Source organism: Macaca nemestrina, chromosome 15 (assembly GCF_043159975.1).
Source record: "Macaca nemestrina isolate mMacNem1 chromosome 15, mMacNem.hap1, whole genome shotgun sequence".
NCBI classification, from domain to species: Eukaryota; Metazoa; Chordata; class Mammalia; order Primates; family Cercopithecidae; genus Macaca; species Macaca nemestrina.
Window position 1 is genome coordinate 56777917 of NC_092139.1, and position 10496 is coordinate 56788412.

General features: G+C 48.0%; 1 long non-coding RNA gene across 1 annotated transcript; it reads right to left on the minus strand.

Annotated features, from left to right (window-relative positions):
- Positions 1–2526: 2526 nt before the first annotated feature.
- Positions 2527–8928, minus strand: LOC139358524 (uncharacterized). The gene is made up of 3 exons (XR_011613629.1): positions 8799–8928; positions 4386–4514; positions 2527–3512 (listed from the first exon to the last, which is right to left on the minus strand). It is a non-coding gene; the product is annotated as an uncharacterized lncRNA (long non-coding RNA).
- Between the last annotated feature and the right edge of the window lie 1568 nt (positions 8929–10496).

Sequence of the window (10496 nt, forward strand, 5' to 3'; positions counted from 1 at the left end):
AATTGAGCTGGACAGGCCAGAGTTGTAGGACCTGAAGTCTGGGGAATAGAGACGAGGCTGAGGGAGGGGGAGGCCAAGGGGCCCAGGGGCCCAGGGTTTGGGTTCCATGCACTGCAGATCATCCTGCTGCATGGATAGATGGTGAATGTGTGTGGGGTCTTGGCATGGGCAGTGACACAACGGGAAGAAGACTGTGAAACCAGTGACAGGGACAGTCACGAGGCCCCCAGCCTGCTCAGCACCTCCCCCCTTTCCTCCGACATCCTGGCTGGCGGCAGCCCCTCTGTCTCATCTCTGCATGGGCGGGGGGCGGGGGTAGCTTTCTATTATTAACTAATCATCATGAGAACCCCATAAGGAAGACCATATGGTTATCCCCCTTGCACAGAGATGTTGAGTCACTTACCCAAGATCACACAGCTAATCAGCACTGATTCAAACTTAGGCAGCCTAGCTCTGATGCAGCACTAGTTAATCAATAAGCACTTAGGGAACAGGAGGTCAGAAAGTGCAGGTGGGCCCCACCTCTAGCCCTGCTCCATGCTGAGGCTGCTGCCAAGCTGTCTATTCAGAGGCAGCTCCTCCAGTGCTGGGCGATGCTGGCACTCAGCACTCCGTTGCCCCTCAGTGAGCTGATCATGACAGGAGAATGACAGAAAAACAGCCAGGTGATGCCACCCACCACTGTGAGGCTGGTGGTCCCTGTCCCTTAGAGAGGGCAAGCTGTGCTCATGGGAATGCAGAGGCGGCTGCCATTTGCCACTGGGTGACCCTGGTGGGAATCTGGGAGCTGAGGGTGTGGACTGCCTACACAGAGGCCTCACCTAACACCTCTAATAAAAGCACCCCTCGTGTGCCGGGCACTGACCTGGAAGTTGGAGTGATGCACTTGAGGCACCAGAAATGCTGGCTGCAGTGCAGATGTTAGGACCTGGGTTCAGAAAGCAGACCCCTAAATGAGCTTCTGGGGTCCACGGCTTCTGGTCCATGTGCCCACGGCTTGGTGAGGTCTGGGAGGTCTCCCTGAGGGAGGCAGGACTTGAGTGGGACCGTGAAGGGCAGAGATAAACCTGAAAAGTGGGGACAAGGCAGAGGATGGAGAAATGGAGGGAGGGAAGGCCTCCCGGGGCAGAGTCCTTCTCAGAGGCCCAGAGATGTGCCTTCTCCCCAGTTACCCTCCAATAAAGGGACTGCAGCACCACAAGAAGACTCAGCAGCACCATCCCTGGCTACAGAGGGGCCACCCGGCTGCTCACGTTGTCCCCACCCCATTTTCATTCTTTGCCTGACACTGATGTCTCGCATGAAATGTTTTTCTTATCTACTTTGACAAGACATGCAGGTCAGAAGAAAATAGTTCTCAAACCAGAGTTGGCCTAAAACACTACACGGGCTGTAAACCACAGATTTCCTTGTGCACACCATCCCTGCTCCCTCTTCCCATCTGACTAGAAGGGAAAGCAGGAACCCCAGAAAGGGGTATTTGTAACACACTTTCAGGATATTTTTCTGCAAGTGGCCTCAGGCCACACTTCAGGAAACAGACTCAGACCATCAGCACTGGAAGGAATGATGGAGTTTGGCCAGCCCAGTGTTTCCAACTGTGCGGATGAGACCCCTGCCGGGATGACCCTGGGAGAGGAGGTGAGGGTGAGCGGGTACGTGGGTGCAAGGCCCCTTCTCAACCCAGCCAGGTCAATGTTATGTTTATGTGTTTTTATAGGGGCTTCTGGTAGTATTAGGTATAAGAGGGGTTTAAATGCCTTTAAAAAAACAAAAAGGCTGCAAACCACAAATTTCACCCTACAGTGTCACTTGTGGACAGGCCCAGCCTGGAGTGTGAGCAAGACACAGGGCCTTGATGTCAGCCAGACTGTGGCCTGGGCCATGGGGTTCACCTCTCCTGAGACTCTGGTCCATAACACCTCCCACCTCGGCCTCCAGGGGAAAACCCATAGGCCCCCCCGGGGTCAGTTCCCTTTCCTAGTCTAGGACTTAGACGGAAGCCGTTTCCCAGTTCCTGACCCAGGCTCAGTCCGCCAAGCATGGTGGGAAAGCAGAGGCACCAAAGACTTGAGAAGTGCCCTCCAGGTGTTTGGGGCATACCTGGGGTAGAGCATGCAGCCTGAGCCCTCTTGAGGCTGCTGAGAGCTAACAGAGTGGGCTCTGCAGGGAGACAGGCACGTTGGGCTTTCCGAGGAGCTGTAGGACAAAGGCAGGTGGGAACGGGGGTCCTGGAACCAGGAACTGAGGAGCAGAAGAGTTTGGAAGCAGTGCAGCCTTCCGGTGGGTGTTTCCGGTAATTCTGAAGTTGGGCCTGGACAGGAGGGATGCATGAGGCTGGGCACCCCCACAGACATTGGGTCTAAAAACACTGGGAATGAGAGTCACATCGGAGGACCCTCCACAGCCCCCGGCACACATCCAGGCAGTGATGCCTCCAGCTCACACCCTGGGTGGGGGGCAAATGTTAGTATCAACATTGAGCAAGGAAGGCTTTTTTTTTTTTTTTTGCCAAAACTTGCATAAGACTTAGAAAGCTCCAAATGGCTCTTCTTGCATATCCAGTGCTTTTGGCTGCCTGTGACACGCTGTTCCTGAAGCGCCAAAACTGCATAAGAGCTGAGGACAAAACCCAAAGACGGCCACTCTCCAAGTCACCCAACATCCCAGGCTTCACAGTTCACAGGGTTAAAAGCATGTAGTCTTCTAAACACGACTCAAAGGTGTTAGCAAACTCAGAACGTCTAAGTCACAGCAAGATTTTCTTTTTTTCCACTTCCCTGCCAAGGATTTCAGTGGAACTAAATAAACCGGACCTCCTAACAGCACAACTAAGTGGAAAAGATTCAGTTATCTTTAGGTTTCTTCAAGCAGTATTTGGCAAGCCGCTGTTTTTGGATCATGTATTTTCCACAATAAGTCAGTAGATATTCTATTAAAAAAAATAAGCAAAATGAGTTTGAATGTTTTGTCAAATTATGCTTGAGCATAGCTGTATACTTACCCTGGCTTGGCAATTAAAACATTTATTAGCATATTAAAGGCACTTTAAATAAAGAAACCTGGTTTACTTAAAAGCAATGTTGTCCATTGGAAAACACGGCACATGCTATGGATTGAGTGCCCTGTGTAATCAGTAGAGAGCTCACTCTGTAGGATTTAAGCTATGTTTGAACACTCTAATTTTCTGTATCTTGGTCCAGATGTTTGACATCTCAAGAGGCACGGAGGTCGGATGCGGAGGTTCATGCCTGTAATCCCAGCACTGTGGGAAGCCGAGGCAGGAGAATGGCTTGAGCCTAGGAGTTTTAGACCAGCCTGGGCAACACCCTGAGACCCCATCGCTACAAAATATCAAAAAAATCAGCCTGGCATGGTGGCATGTGCCTGTGGTCCCAGCTACGCAGGAGGCTGAGATGGGAGGATTGTTGGATCCTAGGAGGTTGAGGCTGCAATGAGCCATGCTTGCACCACTGCACTCCAGCCTGGGTGACAGAGGAAGACCCTATCTAAAAAAAAAAAAAATTATTATATTAAAAAATAAAAATAAAATAATAAAAAAGGGCATGGTGTAGCCTGTGCTATTGAAGGGTTCTTGACCTCTGCCAGCCGTTCCTAAAGTCCACTAGAGAATAGCACGATATTCTTTTTCCACCAATTGGTATTTATTTCTGTGATAACTGAAGAATTCAGCCATACAAGCATCACCCGGGTCAGCTGCCATAGGCAGTGACCGTATTTGTGAGGCTTACATGGTGTCCAGGAGCTTAAATTGACCTCAAACCTCAAGAATCTCCTGATAATCTGGCCATGATTAGAACGGGGTTCGCAATCCTTTCAGCACGTGAAATGACTGGCCAGGTCTTCCAAGAATCCCAAAGACTTCAGCCCAAACAAGCAGCTGCCCTCTTAGACGAGCAGCAGCTCATTCTACCGCGGCCCTTTTCCTTATTTGTTAAAGCCCCGCTTCTTATCGTTATGTCATCAGCACGATTATTCTGGGTGTTTTCCGGTTATGTGGTTTATGCACTATTTATTTCCTGATTTTTATCTTTTTCTCTAAGAATAACAGCACAGACATCAAGTCAATTTCAGCATGGATTTATTCTGCCTGGAAGGTGGGTCCCAGTCACACTAGTACAGAGGTGACAAAATCATGTGTGTCCAGCAACTAAGTCTGCAACGCAGTCCCATTTAGTCCTCAGGGAGCTCATATGGCAGAAGGACTTGTTTCCCAGGAGAGGGCCGGGACCTGGAGCAGGCTGATGGATTGCTCCTCCAGCAGCTGCAGAACTAGGCCTGGGACCGGGGCTCACTCTACCACTCGTCTGCCCTGTCCCCGTTAGCACCTGGCCTCAGAACAGCATTTATGAAGCACTTACCACACATACCCAGGAAAGGCTCGTGTTCTGCAGTGGCTACCTTACAATTCGGAATGACCTTTGAATAAATCCCTGAAGACGATGAGGCTGGCCGTAGATGTGCAGCCGCTTCGCACCTTAGCGTGTCATCTGTAAAATGAGGTAACAGCAACGTCTGTCTTACGGGTTACTACTGTCAGAATCGAATAAGGTAATTGTAGGTAGCGCCCTGTGCACAGTGTCAGGCCCACCATGAGAGCTGGGAAGGTGTTGGCTTTTAATATTCCTCTTCTTCCTTTCTGTTTTCTGAATTTCTGGGTTTCATATTGAAAAGTGTGGAGGGGGATGTGTTTCTAAGGAGGTAGACAGTCCCTTAAGCTAAAGGTTTTCCTTTGGAGGGCTGGGGGCCAAGAACACGAGAACCTTCTCTATCGGCAGGGCCTGGTCTTGCTTCCACATTCTGGAACCAAGGGCCAGCAGAGAAAGATAGAGACTAACCCCAGCCCCAGGTCCCAGGGGTGGCGGTTCCAGGATCACAGAGCCCCCCAGCCTGGCTCCACCTCTCTCTTTCTCAATGTATGAGCAGCAGCACTGAGGGGACTGGGGCTTCCTCGAATTTTAAAAAGGATTTTTCTAACAATTGCAGGAACAGTGAGGTCACGGGCCTGGCTCCAGAAGTGTGCCGACAGATAAGGTGCCTTGGGCCAGGGATCTCCAGCCTCCAACGCCCAAACGGCTTCCCTTTGGGGCTGCAAAGTTTACAGGAGAGACCAAATGATGAAACTGACAATGGAGGGTGGGTCTCCTCTCCACCTCCCACTCCAATAGCTGCCTTTGCCCTAGGGGGGGCCCAGACACGTTCATTGGCAGTAAAAGCTTCATCCTCCAGAGCAGAAGGGGAGGCCCACCGGCTTCTCCCTGAACTTCATCATCCCAGCGGATGCAGGGTGGGGGTATTTAGGACTGTTTTCTAAGGAGCTGCATTAGGATTTCAGCACATTTTTTTCTTTGTTAATTTTGTTCATCTATCAATTCAACTTATTCAGGCTAAGGCCAGAAAGAGATTAACTGGGATTTAGGGAGCATCTGTATCAGTTTATTGTGTTTGTATTATGCAGGCATCATTGATATGATGCAAACTCACTTTAAATGCCCACAGGCATCAGCAGGTGGAGATGGTAAGGTTAGTGCCCTCCACTGGAAGGCACAGACACTGGTTAGGGAGGGAGGAAAGCAGAGCCAGCAGCCAGCTCCTGTGGTGCCGGTTATCAGCCAGTTATCAGATGGGTGCTGTGAGCAACTGACCTCCCTCGCCGTGAGTCTGCTCTGGAAAACTGCGGCCTAACCAAGGCTATCCCGGGGGGCTGTCCCGGGCTCTTCCAGCTGCTCAGAGGGAAGGTTCTCAGATCTTACAGACATAGCTAGGTCATGCTCCCCATGCCAGTCAGGGCAAACAGAACACACTAACAGTGAACAATTCCAAGAGGAGATTAAGAAAACAGTTCTATTTACAATAGCATCAAAAAGAATAAACATATAGAAATAAACTTCACCGGTGAGGAAAAAGACTTGTACACCAAAACATTAAAAAAAAAATGAAATAAATTAAAGAAGAAACGAAGAAATTAAAAGATTGCCTTTGTTCATGAATTGGAAGACTTAATATTGTTAATGTGTCAAAACTAACCAGAGCGATCTACAGATGCAATGCAATCTCTATCAAAATCCCAAAGGGATTTGCTGCAGAAGTAGCAAGATACATCCTAAAATTCATATGGAATTTTAAGGGGACCTGGAGAGTCAAACAATCTTGAGAAAAAAAGAACAAAGTTGAAGGACTCAAACTTCCTGATTTCAAATCATATTACAAAGCTACAGTAGGCAAAACACTGTGGTACTGGAATAAAGATAGATATATAGACCAACGGAATGAAATAGGGGCCCAGAAATAGACCCTTGATTTTCAGCAAGAATGTCAAGACCATTTAATGAAGAAAGGGTAAATTTTTCAACAGATGGTTTGGGAAAATTGGAAATACATATGCAAAAGCAGGAAGTTAGACCTTACCTCATATCATATAAAAATTAATTCAAATTGATCAGATGCTTAAACATAAGACCTAAAACTATAAAGCTCTTAGAAAAAAAATAGAAGAAAATCTTCATAACATTAGATTTGGCAATGATATAACGCCAAAACCAGGCACTGCAAGAGTAAATATACTAACAGATAAATTGGACTATATCAAAATTGAAATGTTTTGTGCATCAAAGGACAATGAATGATAATAAACAGAGTGAAAAGGCAACCCATTGAATGGGAGAAAATATTACAAATCATGTATCTACTAAGGTGTTAATGTCCAGATTATGTAAAGAACTCCTGCAACTGAACAACAATAAACAACAACAAAATAATTTTAAAAATGTCAAAGGACACGAATAGACATTTACAAAGGGCCAATAAGCACATGAAAAGATGTTCAGTGTCACCAGTCATTAGGGAAATGCAAACCACAGCCACACTGAGATACCACCTCATACCCGTTAGGATGGCTACTATTAGACAAACAAACAAAAACCAGGAGTCATAAATGTTAATGAGCATGTATGGAAATTGGAACCCTTGAGCACCGTTGGTAGAAATGTAAAATGGTGAAATCACTATGGGAAATAATATAGTGGTTCTTAAAAAAATAAAAATAAATTAGAATAAAAGTAAAAGTAGAATTTCCATTTAATCCAGCAATTCCACTTCTGGGTGTATACCCAAAAGAATTGAAATTAGTGTCTCAAAGAAACATTGGTAACCCCATGTTCATAGCAGCACTACACACCATAGCCAAAGGTGGAGGCAACCCAGATGCCCATCAGCATGTGACTGGTAAACACAATGAGGCACAAACATGCCGTGGAATATTATTCAGCCTTTGTAAGGGAAGAAATTCTGATGCAAGCTACAAGGGTGAACCTTGAACACATTATACTGAGTGAAATAAGCCAGTCATGAAAAGGTAAATACTGTGGGATTCCTCTTAAATGAGGCGCTAGAGTTACCAACTCCATAGAGACAGAAAGCAGACGGGCGGCTGGCAGGGCCTGTGGGAAGGGGTGGAAGTTACTGTTTAACGGGCACGGGGTTTCTGTTTTGCAAGATGAAATGAGTTCTAGAGATGGGTTGTACAACAATGTACACTTAATATATATATTGTACAACAATATAACACTACTGAACTGTACATTTAAAAATGGTCATGATGATGAATTTTGTTATGTGTATTTTACCACAGTTTAATTCAAAAAATATAAATACACACAAAATGTCTGCACAGAAACCATATTTTTGAAGGAAATACCCTGTAATGTCAGTGAGTCAGACGTGGGCTGCTGCTCCCAAACCTGGGTGGATTGTGCCCTTTGTGGCCCATCACTGCGGAGGGTGTCAGTGTGAGGAGGAGGAAGAGGGGAGTGGACAGGCTCTGGGCTGCAGGCCCACGGCCCACTGTGGGGCTGAGAGTGCGTCCCTGCTCCCAAGAGAAGGGAAAGCGCGTTGCTCATGCACGTAACACATTCGCCTTATAGGGGGCCCCTGGACTTGTAGCTTCCCAGGTCTGGTTCATCTAAGGAAAAGCCATTTGTAGGGGCAGAAATGCTCCTAACTTCCTGTTCAGGGTCTCTTAATTCTGTGGACATGAATTACAGCAAGAGCCATTATGCACTGATTCTGATGTGCAGAGTTCCGCTCTGAGCAGGACTACGCCTATTGTACAGGCTGGAAAGCGGAGACTTCAAGAGGTTAAGAAACCAGCCAGAGGTCCCACAACCAGCGAGCCGCAGAGGTGGACAGAGCCAGGCCTTGGGGTTCTGTTTGGGTTGTTTCTTGCTATTTAACAGACTGCCCTAAATCTCAGTGACTTAACACCCATTTTGTCACCTCTCTGGATTGGGTAGGATGGGGGCTTAGCTGGACGCTTCTCCCGCTGTCTTTCTTGGGGTCTCTCCTGTAGTTTAAGTTCGACGGTACAGGGCCCTGGGGTCATCCGGAGGTTAGACCAGGTGGAAGGGCCTTTCTTGTCCTCTTTTGTGGCCTCTCCAGAAGGGTAGCTCAGGGCTCCCGGGAATGAGTGTTCTAGTGAGAAGCAGCAGCAGCTGTGCCCTCTTGCGGGCCGGCGGGAAACAGGCACCGTTTACTGGTACTTATTCTGCTGGTTAGGGGTGAGTCAGTGCCCGGCCCAGATTCCACCCGGGAGGGGCCGCACCAGGGCGTGAACTCCCGGGGTGTGGCTCTCCAACCCTCTTTCGAAATGTTACCTTGAACACCAGAGCTCACAGCAGAAACTACCAGCCCACTGCGGCAGCAGAGGGGCCTGTGGCTGGGGCTGTGGGAACAGGGAAGCTGCACCCAGGGCCCCACCCACAGGCACCGTTGCTTACCCTGCCTGGTTTACGAGTCAGTGAAGGGAGTGGCTGCACTTCTACTCAGCCCGGTCTTTGTCCCATTACTTTCTCCATTTGTTCTGCTGAAGAGAGCCAGGAGGCAGTGAAGTGGCCCCTCCAAGGTCAAGGCAGCATGCAAACCCCACCTGCCCGCTGAGCCCATCGTTTCTTTTATCACAATGGGTTTCAAGCAGGAAGATTGCCCTGTCCTGGGGACAGCAGAGCCAGCTTCATGGGCACTTGACATGAAAACCTCCAGTGGCCTCAGTACCCAGGTGGGTACTCCAGGGCAAAACCAAGGACCATGAAGGTGTTGGGGACGTGCCTGGGCCTCAGCCTGGCAAAGAGCCCAAGAAACACCCGGCTAAACTTTGGGAATGGGAAAGACTCCACCCAGGGTCTCCGAGAGAAGGAGGGCAATGGGGCAGGGGGTGAAGACAGGATAAATGAAGGAAGGCAAGAAGCCTAAGGGGGAAGGTGGTTTAAGGGCTGAAGCCCAGGGAGAACCTTGAAGGCCAGGCAGAAGTATTCAGATCCCAGATCCTGTAAATTCTTTCCAACTGCGCTTGGTCCTACAGGAAGGCTGAGAACAGGCTCTGCTGAGTCTATCTTCGCTTTGTCTTTTGCAAGAAAAGTTTTCCTTTTGTCAAAACTGATCATACAGATTGGGCCATTCTTGTCATATCCAACTAAAACACAGTCAAGAATCCAGTGGGGATAGCACTCAGGGCACAATACATTGTTCCAAAAATATAATTCTCTATAGGCCTGCAGTAGCCTGAAACCAGTTTTATCTAGGACTCCTGAAATGACCTGCTGCAACTCTCAGACTAGCTTTGCCCACAGCTGTTACTTCCCAGCCAGAGCTTGCCAGCTACTCAGAACCTCACTAGTGCTAGTGAAATTTCTCAAAGAGTAATGCATAGCACTTTTCCTTTTTGTAAAACCTCTGAGCTTCTCTTTTTGTTCCTCAGAGAGAGCACTTCTGATTCATGCTGGAAACTCTCTCCATCAGTTTGGTTTGCAAACTACATTAAAACCCTCTCTTCTACTACCTAGCCATCCTGGTGGTCCTTTGGATAGCACTTGCTTCATGAGGCTGTACAATGGTCTAATAAGAGGGCAGAGGCAATTCGTGGTGAGCCCTTTATCCCCAGGGGCAGCTCCTGGCAGGACAGGTGCTGGAGGAGGGGGCAGGTTTTCTGTCCTTTTCATTATTTATCCCTTTTGTATTGCCTGCATCTGATATTGAGTTTGGTATCTCAGATTAATATTTCTTTCCATAGTAGCCAAAAAAATCATCTGCCACTGAGTTGGACTGGTTAGAGCACTGCACCCTCCCCTTGCATTTTTAATGATCTGACCAAATAATAATAGTTCCCAAAGAGTCTTTAGAAATCCAGAGAGGCAGGTTTGCAAAATAAATGTTAAAAATGTCAGAACAGGCTTGCAAAATTCACATAACAAACATTGCATGCAGCCCCACCTATCAACTGAAGGCACCCGGCTGCTGCAGACACACCAGCCTCACCTGGCTTACCTTGGGTCTACAATTTACCTATCCATTTGCTGGGCTTCTCAAGCTCTTTGGGACCACCCAGCTGAAACAGAAGCATTGTGTCATCCTGTGTTGTCCCCTGGGTAAGGAGGGAAGCCGGGTTGCTAGAATGACAAGGCATGGGAAAAAGGCCTGAC